The sequence below is a fragment of the Balearica regulorum genome, chromosome 1 (assembly GCF_011004875.1).
Source record: "Balearica regulorum gibbericeps isolate bBalReg1 chromosome 1, bBalReg1.pri, whole genome shotgun sequence".
Lineage (NCBI taxonomy): Eukaryota > Metazoa > Chordata > Aves > Gruiformes > Gruidae > Balearica > Balearica regulorum.
The window spans coordinates 7,759,110-7,770,823 of record NC_046184.1 but is presented as its reverse complement, the minus strand read 5'-3'; the positions used below and the strand labels follow the sequence as shown (position 1 = coordinate 7,770,823).

The 11,714-nt window shown below is 44.0% G+C and overlaps 1 long non-coding RNA gene across 4 annotated transcripts; it reads left to right on the top strand.

Moving 5' to 3' along the window:
• Positions 1 to 14: 14 nt before the first annotated feature.
• LOC142604120 (uncharacterized) lies at positions 15 to 11,208 on the top strand. Of its 4 annotated transcripts, none has more exons than XR_012838037.1 (6): positions 15 to 134; positions 1,099 to 1,157; positions 4,386 to 4,529; positions 6,073 to 6,131; positions 6,752 to 6,836; positions 11,089 to 11,190. It is a non-coding gene; the product is annotated as an uncharacterized LOC142604120 (long non-coding RNA). The 4 variants fall into 4 exon arrangements; XR_012838032.1 differs by lacking the exon at positions 11,089 to 11,190 and adding an exon at positions 8,773 to 9,893; XR_012838036.1 differs by lacking the exon at positions 11,089 to 11,190 and adding an exon at positions 8,773 to 9,893 and having other exon boundaries at positions 6,511 to 6,836.
• The last annotated feature ends 506 nt before the right edge of the window (positions 11,209 to 11,714 follow it).

Below are 11,714 nucleotides of genomic sequence, written 5' to 3'. Positions count from 1 at the left end.
CACTTCCGGTCTGTCGGGCCGCAAAGCCATGCTTGCACGCACGCACACAGCGCCGCCTGGTGGCTGGGAGGAGCGCCGGGGGGGGTGGCAATAGTGCGGTGACAGTGGGCGACAGTGCGCGACAGTGCGACACCGTGAGTGTGCGCAGGGGGAGCTCTTTGGGCTCCGAGGAGGGCCTGGGGCTGGTCACTGGGGCTGGCGAGGGCCTGGGGCTAGTCACTGGGCCCGGGGATGGCAGGGTGGGGGTCGGTGTCTTCTCCCAAGTAACAAGTGACGGGATGGGAGGGAATGGCCTCCAGTTGTGCCGGGGAAGGTTTAGACTGGATGTCGGGAAACATTTCTTCACCGAAAGGGCTGTCAGTCACTGGAACAGGCTGCCCAGGGAAGTGGTGGAGTCACCATCCCTGGAGGTATTTAAAAGCCGTGTAGATGTGGTGCTTGGGGACACGGTTTAGTGGTGGCCTTGGCAGTGCTAGGTTCGCAGTTGGACTGGATGATCTCAAAGGTCTTTTCCAACCTAAACGATTCCACGAGGCTGTCACCAGCCCCAAGGAGCGTGTGGGCCTGGCCATACAAGGGTGCGGCTGTGGCACGGGAGGGCAGGACGCCTTCTTGGCTGCTCCCTGCCACCAGCCGGTTCGCTTGTTCACTGCAGGAGCCTTAACAACGCCCTGAGGGAAATCAGAATTGTTTCGCTGACTCCAGGATGCCCTCAGGTGAAACTACACCAGCGAACAGTGTAGGGTTTAATTGCAGGGCACTCACAAGTACCCCACTCCGTCCCTAGATGCTGGTATTAAAAATCACCCTGGAGATGGGAAGGATTTGTGCTCCCTGTCCCTGTGCTGTCCATGCACCTGAGACAGCGCCTTGGGATTTAAGTGTGGTGCCTGGTTTCTGCTTCCTAGAGGACTGAGGTAGCTGGCAGGATCTGAGCTCCAAAGTGGGGGCTTAATGTGCGTATCCTGGAAGTAAAAACTACTGCCTTCGTTAGCTTGAGTCCTTGTCACAGGCACATGGCATTTGTGACACAGGTTAACACAAAGAGAGGCTGAACTCTGAATTTAATGTCTTGTTTATTTACCTGCTTTTGTCCAGCATTTTCCATCCTGTGGCTTGTAAAGTCCAAGAGGTCCAGAAAAAGCTTTGAAGAATGGGTAAGAACAACCAGTACTCACTATGCTTAAATTCATCAGGCCTTTGCTGGAAACAGAGGCCACTGAACAGTGAAGGGTGGAAGTTGCTGTAACTTCAGCTCCTCTGTTTTGCTTAGAAGCAGCCTGGCTGGTGGCAGCACCTCTGTCTTCTCCAGCCTCATGCTATGGCACGTGGCAGCTTCTGCCTCCGTAGCTCTGCCAGGCTTTTTTCACCTGTAGGTTCTCCTAGATTTTTTCTTTGCCTTTCCCCAGTGCTCCAGTAGCTATTTTGGGGGGCTGTAACCACAACTGGCTTTTCACCTCTGTTAGATAATCTGAGACGTGCACCATGGCTCTTTCTTGCAGAAAATGGCCTGTTGGTTTACGGGTGTTTTTTAAACCCAGGCTGGAGGGGTATGGATTTAGAAATTGTGCCCTCCTTTACCTCAGGCTTGAATGCAATCGCTTTGCAGGAAGCAGGAACAGTCCTCCTACACTTTTTCATAGTTCTCCTAAAAGGAAATTATTGCACATCTGACGGTGAAAGGATCCAAGAAGGTCTCAGTAGAGAGGTCCAGGGGGATGTGCCCACACTTGGGTAAGGGCATAAATCCTGAGGCTGTAAGAATACTCTGTAGAGGACTTTATGGGAAACGAATCCGGATGCTCATGTCTGAGTGCCAGCTGCCCCCTCAATTAACTGTAGCGTAGACATAACCTTAGACCTTGCTTCATTTCCTGCTCTGGTTTGACATTATATCTCAATTAGAGAGTGCAGAATGAAGGAGGAAAGCCAGTTCACACACAGTATTCACAAGGATGGTGCCGTTACTCTGAGGTGCTACCTAGACCAAAGATTTTCCAGTTTATAAAAATTAAACCAACAAAGTGGCAGGGAGGGGTATAACGCCAACGAAAGCATCTGAACAGTTTATGTTGGTAAAACCAAGTTTGGCTAGGTTCGAAAATAATGCTGTACCTCTAAAAGGTGTCTAAAAGTTCCCTAACGATGACACAACCCTCCACAGTTGATTTGATGCCCTTCTTCCGGTACTCCTGATTCTGTGCTCTCTTGTCTCCAAATCAAAACATCCTTTAATGTAAATCCCCTAGTTGTCTTGTCCTGTGGAAGCGAAGTGGCAATCTACAAAGTACAACATCTCCCAAAAGAGTTGCTGTATGTATGCAAATATGTATATACGTCGGCTCTGTTTTTCTGAGAGCATTCACTAATATCTCCCTGAAGAAGGAAAGGGGGGAAAAATATTTGGTGTCATACATCTCCTCAAGACTTCTCTTTTTTGAAGGAATTAGAAAATCTGATGTGTAAGAAGCAGTGGTGCCTTCTTTCACTGACAACTCACGGGGAGATCCACTCCAGCTTGCTCTCTCATTTCCCAGATGGCAAGTCTGTTTGACTCCTCTTTGCCTTGGGGTCAGGGCAACATTTTCTGAGGGACATGAATCGTTGGGTCAAGTCTGGGCTGGATTCTGTTCAAAGCTCCTCTATTCCTCAGAATGTCTTCCCGAGGGTATATCTGTACTGGCAATTCGCTACGGTCCCTGCCTGCTTCGTTACGAATCTCTTGTCCTTTGACTGATTCCATTCACACACGCTGCTTGGTCGTAGGGTGGATATCTGGAGCTCCCCTTACCAGACAAACTCATGGCACACATGAAAGCTCACACTGTGAGCTCTGCTCCTTGGACCACGCAGTGGAAACTGTTCCTCGGCACCACAGGAGAGTTTCTCTGAGTCCCCCTTGCTCTGGGGAGGCCTTAGACTGTGGAAACTGCTTAGCAGTGTGTTATGAAAGCGGACAGTTGCTTCCCTGTGCCGGTCCCTCATCCATCCAGTGATCCTTTTGATGAAATCAGTGCTTAAGATATTTTTAACATGTGAAATGGATGCTTTTCCAAGCTGTATATCAAACTATCAATTTATTATATATGGCATTACTCTACTTATTAGAGTCGATTAGATCACTGCTATAAATTCTTAGTTTGAGTATTTGTTTTCTACTGCTCCTGTTTGGCTTTTCAGAGCAATGCTGCTGGTTTGGTACCACAACGGCTGCACATTTCTGTCTCACGTGTGATTAATAAATGTTATATTTGCTGTCAGGGCTCTAGCCAGGCCGTTAAGCTCTCCCAAAACCACTTGCAGAGTCTTGAGAGCTCACTGTAACTGAGCTTGAGTCTGGAAGCAATAGTTTTACCCATGTTTTTGCTAGATCCAGGTTTCCACAGACCTCTGGAACAACCCCACGGAGTTAACCACAAAGCTACTTTGAAGTAATTTGCTTCACAATATTCCATATGAAATCAAGACTGAAAAGGGAAATCTAGAAGTTACTTGAAATCTTGGAACATTTATAAGAGCCTTGTAAGTAATAGAAATAGAAGCTTAAAACACACATGAGGTGTTTCATTCCAATTTCTCAATGATGAAGTGATCGCTCAGCTTTATCTGCTGCAAGCCAACTGTCAACTTAGAGGAATATTATTGATGGCAGCTCAGAAATACGTCGTTTCACCCAAAGACCCAGATGTCATCTATTTGCCAAAGTGCTAAAGCTGATCAGAATGATTTCGGTTGCGCTCGGTTGTTGTACTCAGTTTATATTTAGCTGCTTTCAGGTTGTATTCAATACTTTATGAGTATCCAGTTTCACTTTCCATTTGATATTAAACCAGGGGAAAACCCCGGCTCAGCCAGCGTATGCTTTCCCTTGCACACAGGAGGCAGAACTGGTGCCGTACAGCTGACCGAGATTGCAGAAGAGCTCATTTCAAGTAATGCAGGGCACAGATCAGTCTTGGAAACCTTTTTCAGATAGGTACATGGTTCCTTTTATTCATCTTCAAAATACTATAACAAAAAAGAAATTTGATAAAATTGCCTTTATACCGTGACTAAATATGTCCACTTTTGGCAAAGGGAGCTCCACATCCAGTCTCACTCTTTTCTTCAGTTATTAAAGCAGTCCTTAACTTTGTGGAAGGGATTAACCCACCCAGTTCCCCATGCTCTGCCTCCACATTTATTTAGTTTGTTTACAGGTAGCTCCAGCGTGTCACATCCACAGGTCACCTTCGCATGTGCGACAGTTTTTGCTGGTAGCACTTCTGCTAAGGTTTGCAAACTGGACTTCCCTACAATTCTTGCACTGGGGATGTGGCCATCCCCTCCATAATGTGAATTTAAACCACTCATACTAGGCTTGCTATTTCGTATTTACCTTTCAGAACTGACTAAGCAGTAGCACACAATCACCAGGAGGTCACAGACCGAGAAACACTCAGCCAGAGCGAAGATGGAAGAAGTAGTGGGTGGTAGCACTCCACCATGGGTGTCCAAAAGTCACCAGCAAAGACAAGAAAAGCTCACAGGTGAGGCAGTGGCAGAAAAAAAAAAGTTCCTGGCCTTTCTAGCCAAGAGAAGGCTTCAAAAGTGTATGATACTCATGCATCATTAGGGGTAAAAGAAGCAGGTGGCATTTTAATTTGGTTTGGTTTGCTTTTTAAAGTATTGCTTGATTAGTTTTCATGGTAAGTCAACCCCCATAGTTCCGGTCTGCCAGGAACGTGTAATGCACCGTTAAAATGCTTAGGAAAGTAGTGACATACATATGGATGTTACTGGTTAGTAAGGCTAGCATGGCTTTTAGAAACATGCTTGAAATAACTGTTTGAATGATAATTATGCTCTGGTTTTGAGAAAGGAATATTTAGGTCAATTGTTTAGGTTGTCTAAAGGATGCATAGGTCAATTCCTATCCCAGCAGCTTTATTACCTGGAAAACTGAGGTGGTGTAAAAAGTCATTATTGCTTCTAAAAAAGTTTTACATTTAAGAACAGCTAATTGTTGTCAAACTGGCTGGTACAGGAGTTATCTGAGGAAAATTTTGTTCCTTCAGAAAACAGCATTGGTAACTCAGCTTATGGCACTGTGTCATCAGAGCACCTAATGAATCACTCCCAAGATGTCACTAGGGAGACCATGCTCTTTTGACAGCAGTGACCATTTGTGACTGTTAAAGAATTCAAAACACTTTGCAGGAAAATGATCATGCTTTTTTTTTGTTGTTGTTGTTATTTCTGTAGATGTTCTTTCTAGCCTTTCAGCACTACAGGGCAAACCACGTTATGCAGGGAACATACTTTGAGCATCAGTTTGCACTACAGATAACCAAGCAGCAAACTCCTGCTAGGAAAGATGCAGAAACAGGACTAATCCCTGCAAATGCAGACTGGTTTGTCAAATGCCATGCACTGAGGGTTTAGATCCATATGATTGTCTCTCTCCTCAGCCTTCCCCAAAGCAAGGTCTATACTTCATAACCCTTGTTTTGGAGACATTTTAGCTGTATTCACATTATAGGTGAATAAACACAACAGAGACCCCCCCAAAAATGCCAGAAAGATCTCACTGGATGATAGAAAAGCTCATAAAAATGTCTATTTTTCTTCTATTTTTATGTGTACATAGAAGATAAATGGTTGAGCGTAAAGTATTGTACTTCTAAGTTTGAGTTCATTAGCTTCTATTCAACCCAGACAAGAAATCTCTCAAAGTTGTTACTAAATGATCATACTTCTATGTTGTCAGTTTGATCCCCACAGGATGTGTCCATCTCAGAGAAAATACTCGTTTGGGTGCATTGGCTGCCTCAGCAGAGAGGTCAGGGATTGAATGCATGATGGAGTCTTCAATATCTACACATCTCCGAGGGTAAATCTGGGGGGGGCGGAGCACATTAATGAAAACACTGCTGCATATATCTTACTGCTGAATAAAAGCATCGTTTTCAGATGTTGTCAGTCTCCAGCCTGACACAGATATTAAATTCACATAATCTCTCTTTAAAAAGTGCACGTGTGAGTAGATTTTGAACTACATTGTACCTTGCAAGGAAATTTCTTTTTTTTTAGAACTGAAAAGCAGGCAGGTGGTTATGAACGTGTCTTAAGATACTTCTCCAGCCTGAAATGTAAGTACTGTTTGAAAACATTTAGGGAAATAGAACATCTTAGTAGGAGCTGCAGCAACTTTTCATGAATTTATTTTAGCTTGCATCAGTATTCTGAGCTACAAGGATTATAATTTAGTAGAGACTCTCGTTGGGAGAGGGGATTGAAGGCATCAAGGCAGCAGCCCTGTGAGTTGACAGGGATGCTAATATAGCCACAGCAGAAGTTTAGAGAGCAGATCAGAGCAGCTGGGTGGGCTGATAGAGAGGATCAGGGTAGCCCAGAGGAGCAGTAAGAGGATCCAAATAAGTGGATTAGTAGCATACCAAAGCACACATTACTTTTAGTTTTCAAACTCCCATTGATTTTAGTGCAAGTGCATTTACTAATGTGTGGCAGGAGAAATGGAAGAGGATCAAGGCGGAATGGAGACATAGAGCAGCTCCCTGTGGCAAGCTGGGAACAGCGAGAAGGCTGGGCTGGGGAGGCACTGCGTAATGTCCCACATCAGTCTCAGTCAGAACTTAACGGAGGATGGTTGTTGTCTGGGCTTCTTCATCCCGCAGCCCCACAGAGCTGTCTAACGTTGCTAAACGCTATTGTTCCCGCAGCTGATTCTGCATTCATTTTCTGTCCATAGCTCCAGTGATTCACTCTTTCCGTGGCTGTGCTCTTATATCTGCCTTCAGCTGCTGTGTCTGAAGCAAACTGACACAAAAGCGGAGGTATGATTAGTAGCATGACCCTCTTTGAACTTTTCCTACCAGGGGACGCACTGGGCTGCTGGACCCTGAGCTGAGCTTGCCGCAATTTGTGGCTGTAGAGTTCATCAGAAACGGGCTCGCTTACCCTAGCTGTGGTCAGGCTCCCACGGTTAACGTCAACTCCTGAACTACCCAAACCTCAAACATGCCCTTTCCTAAAATGCCAGCCTGGCTTTACACTTCATCTCTTTAGACAGAGGTAGTAGCGATGCAAAGGCACATCCAGACTAAGATTTCTAAGCACTATTATTCTTTCTATAGCACAAAAAAGAGTTCTAGGCAAAATAACGAGCCCTACTCGCAGTTCCCTCAGTTCCCTTGAAGCATCTTGGGTTGTAAGTCGGAAGCAGGGCAAAATCTGTGCAGCTCATGATTTCTCCATGTTGTGGAGAAACAGAGGACATGCATGTACATGGGCAGACTTTTTTTACTCTTCCACATTAGCTTTCATAAAAGCATTGTTGAGACCTTTTCTTCTTTATCCTCCAACCACATCTGTTGCTTAGACACCTCAGTCTCCCCACCCAATTCAAATCTGAAAACTGGTTTGTCCTAGGGAAGAGTTAATACCTTAATATCCAATTATCCTCCAAGTATTTGATCAGAGTGGATGACCAGCAAACTTTTGACTCTTAGACTATACTGCCCTTCCTTCCAGCCTTAGTCCAGGCTACACAGAAAACAACAGAGGAGAGGAAAAGCCCAGCCTTACAGTCAAAATGGGTTTGCATTCTGATATGGAAATAATACAGAGGGTTTGTAACCACACACACAAAGAACACTTTGTACATAGATTCAGTTATATTCTTTATTGTTGAAACAGTTCTGGAATGTTTTGGTCTCCCTGAGCTGGCAAACAGATGAAAACATTGGTCCATCCTGTAGTTTTTTCTTGTAAATTTATATGAGGAAGATTAACAAGCAGCAGAATGGACAAGAAACCATTTCAAAATAGTGTCCCAAAGTAAACAGAAAGGCTAGAGACATAATCAGATGTCAAGTACTGTAACTGAAATGGTACAGGAAAACTTAAGGGGGATGAGAAAACAAGTTAAACTGCACTCCTAGCTGAGACTTCTTCAGGACATCCAGAAACCTACCTCTGTAATGACCCAGTCCTTGGATACGCCAACATGAAAGCCTCTGAAAGAGAAGGTTTGTAGGAAGACAGCGCAGCATCCACAACGCCTATTGTCAAGTTGGGAGCTGAGAAAAAGTATTGCCTACATAGAATCACTGACTGGTTTGGGTTGGAAGGGACCTCAAAGCCCATCTAGTTCCAACCCCCCTGCCATGGGCAGGGGCACCCTCCACTAGACCAGGTTGCCCAAAGCCCCATCCAACCTGGCCTTGAACACTGCCAGGGATGGGGCATCCACAGCTTCTCTGGGCAACCTGTGCCAGGGCCTCACCACCCTCACAGTAAAGAATTTCTTTCTAACATCTAATCTAAATCTCCCCTCCTTCAGCTTAAAGCCATTACTCATTGTCCCATCCCTAAATGCCCTTGTAAACAGTCCCTCTCCAGCTTTCCTGTAGCCCCTTCAGGTACTGGCAGGCTGCTCTAAAGTCTCCCCAGAGCCTTCTCTTCTCCAGGCTGAACAACCCCAACTCTCTCAGCCTGTCCTCATAGGAGAGGTGCTCCAGCCCTCTGATCATCTTCACAGCTTCCTCTGGACTCTCTCCAACAGCTCCATGTCCTTCTTGTGCTGGGGACCCCAGAGCTGGACGCAGTACTCCAGGTGGGAGTACTGGGAGTACATATTTTTTATGACTACAAAAACATCACTGGAAACCAGCGAGGGGAAAACGCTACCGCAGTTCATAAAATCCTCAGTGACATTCATTACATGTAACTAACCAAAATAGCTAACCTATTAACCTGTCACCTATGCAGCTCCTGATCTCCAATTTACCTCTTCACCCTTCTCCGGCTTCCTAATACCACACTGAACTTCTTCAGGCTCCAAGATGAGTAGTAATCATGGCGCTATTAATTAATATGCCTGTCGGCAGCTCTTCCTACTTCACCTGGCCTCGCATGGATTCCTTGACATTAGACTTAAAGCCTCAGATCAAATCATCGAGTTTGCGAGACTTTTTCCAGTCTTATAATTTTTCCAACTGAAAAGCTGAAGGAGCTCTCTGTACACCCCTGTAATTCTCCTCAGCTCTAGAATTCTTCGGTCTTCTTTGTCCTACATCATCCTACTTTCTGAACAATAATCATAATATTGTAATTAACTGGACACACCTTTGAGCCTGGAAGCGAAGAAAAAAGTCTGGGACATCCTGATGTGAAGAGCACTGTTGCTGTTAATACTGAAGTATTAATAGATTAATTCTATTTAATTGGTTAGCTCATGATCTAGCATCTGAAAAAAAAAAAAAAGGCATTTTACATACCAGAAAACTGTTGGGAAAACTAACATCAGTTGGAATATTTTGAAAGTAACTTGCAGCATAATAAAATGGTAACTAGGAAATAGTCAGGGATAATCATACTGACCTGGGATATGTTGCAAGATAAAGCCCTTATTAGCTAATTTCATGGCATTTTGAAAAACACATTACTCAATTAATGGTTTGATTGAGGAAATACTTTGAGACTATTCATGAATATATACAAAATGCTCTGAATTTTCTGTATTTTCACCAGAAAAAAAGAACTAGAGGTTCTTAATGTGTAATAATAATAATCCAATACAGAGATATTCACTGAAATAAGATGGAATTAAAAGCTGACTGCCCCTCGGAGCCAGTGCACTTATATCCTAAGTCACTTGGCTGCCACCACGATGCAGCCGGCGACTATCTGGGGTGACACAAGGCAGCCATTCTAACGGAATAAAGACGACTTTCATCGCCGGGTTTCTCCAGCTAGAATGCCACAGTGGCCCGTGACAAATGAGCAGACAGTCCCAGTGCAGTTGCGGGATACCCACCCCAAAATTCCCCCCGACGGGCTCACAACTTACTGTACACGGCAGCCTTTGAGTTCTCAAAGTAGCTTTTTCCAAGTCACGGCTCAGAAACATTAGCAGTACAGGAGAGAAAGCTTGGTTTTCAGCTACCGGATCCTCCTACGTGTTGTGTGGATAACTAGAAGACTTTGACCTAAAGTCACCTTGTCCTAGTTTCTAATTCACTTTTATGCAGATGAGATGACAGGATCGGGGCCTCGGTACCCTAACTGACTAATACTTCCATGAATGAAAATCGCAAGATTTACTCATCTAAGTAACCATCATGAGGTTTGCTTGCAGGATCGGGCTTATTCTGCATGTAGAAAAGAGTGAATCTCTAATTCACATGAAGAAAAAGGGAAATACTACTAAAAAGGGGATGTGCTAACTCTCATAAAATGTTACTTGAAACTGCAGCGTGCAGAGTTCAGACCAAAATGTCATTTCGTATCATGAGTGTCCCTTTAAGCCAAAAAAATCCCACTCAGAGAAGGAAGAACTAAAAGGAGAAAAAGAGCAGTTGATGAAACACTGCCATCACTTTTTCATGAATGATACCCCAAAATGTTTCACAAAATTGAGTAACAGAGGAAAACAGAAAAGACCTTTTCATTTTTATAGCACATTCCTTGCGCCAATGCAAGATAAAGCCTATCATGTGAGTGGAACAGTAAATGAAGGCCTTATGCTTTATAAAAATTATCCTATTGTCCCAGGAAGGATGAGAGTCAAACACAACAGTTTCAGCAATGTTCTAAGTATTGTAAATAAAGTTAGCAGACAGGAATCAGCAGGGGAGGGAAAAAAAAAAGAGAGAAAATACTCTTTTTGTACATAAAATTTAGGCATGCTGCTGCTGCATTTCAGACCTGATTTTACTGCGCTGTACCAGAGATTAATTGGACCCACACAATTTAGCAAACAGCAGATGACATCCATCTACCTTTGCTGCTTCAGCATCCTCCCAAAAATATATAATGCAGGATTTTAAATAGTACGTTAGCCCAGTTTCCTTTCACAAAGTCTTACAGCGAAGTTTAGGAAAATTCCAAAAGTAGCATATTGATTGCCTCTGGGATTTTCCACTTAGCAATTTAATAGAAAATTACACCCTTACCCAATCTGTGAGGTTTCCATAACCTCCCTCATGAATTTAATTTTCCAGAGTCTAATAAATTTTACCATTAGGCATATTTTCTGATATTGCTTCACCATTAAGCCCATTTCCTGATTTTGCTTTTTTTCAGAACCGGCTATCCTCTCCACACAGCACCTTGCACGAGAGAATTCAGGTCTGACTGCGCCTACGATGACAGTTAGGATACAAATCGCTATTGTTAATACTCAGCTTGCTTTCCTCTTACTAATTTTATTTCGTCATTCCAAGTGATAGGGTCAGTCAATATTACTGGAGCCAACGGGATTCTCCTGGGTACTCTGACGAGACCAAGGGAAGATCTGCATTTGCATCTGTTCGAGTGGGCGTATGCAAGTATCACATACTTTTCTCCTTGTCATAACACAGCCTGACTACACTTAAAACACAAGATGATGATCGGGAGCTGTGTTTTCAGTTATCGGTAGTCATAACTGTAAAAGCCTGGGTGCTTCTTCTACAGGCAACGGGCAAAAGCACTCTTGACTGTAAAAAAAAAAAAAAAAGGTACACAAACTAATTTAGGCAAAAGCACTCTTGACTGTAAAAAAAAAAAAAGCTACACCACAAACGAATTTATTAAGAGTAAGGGAACTGGAAGTATGGCTGAAGGCGTCAAGTGGTGAATAAATCAGAGCACCAATTTCAGCTGTGTTTGGGCCATCCGCATGGCTGTGGTGACCTCCTGGTGACCATCGGAGCATTGCCAGATGTGCT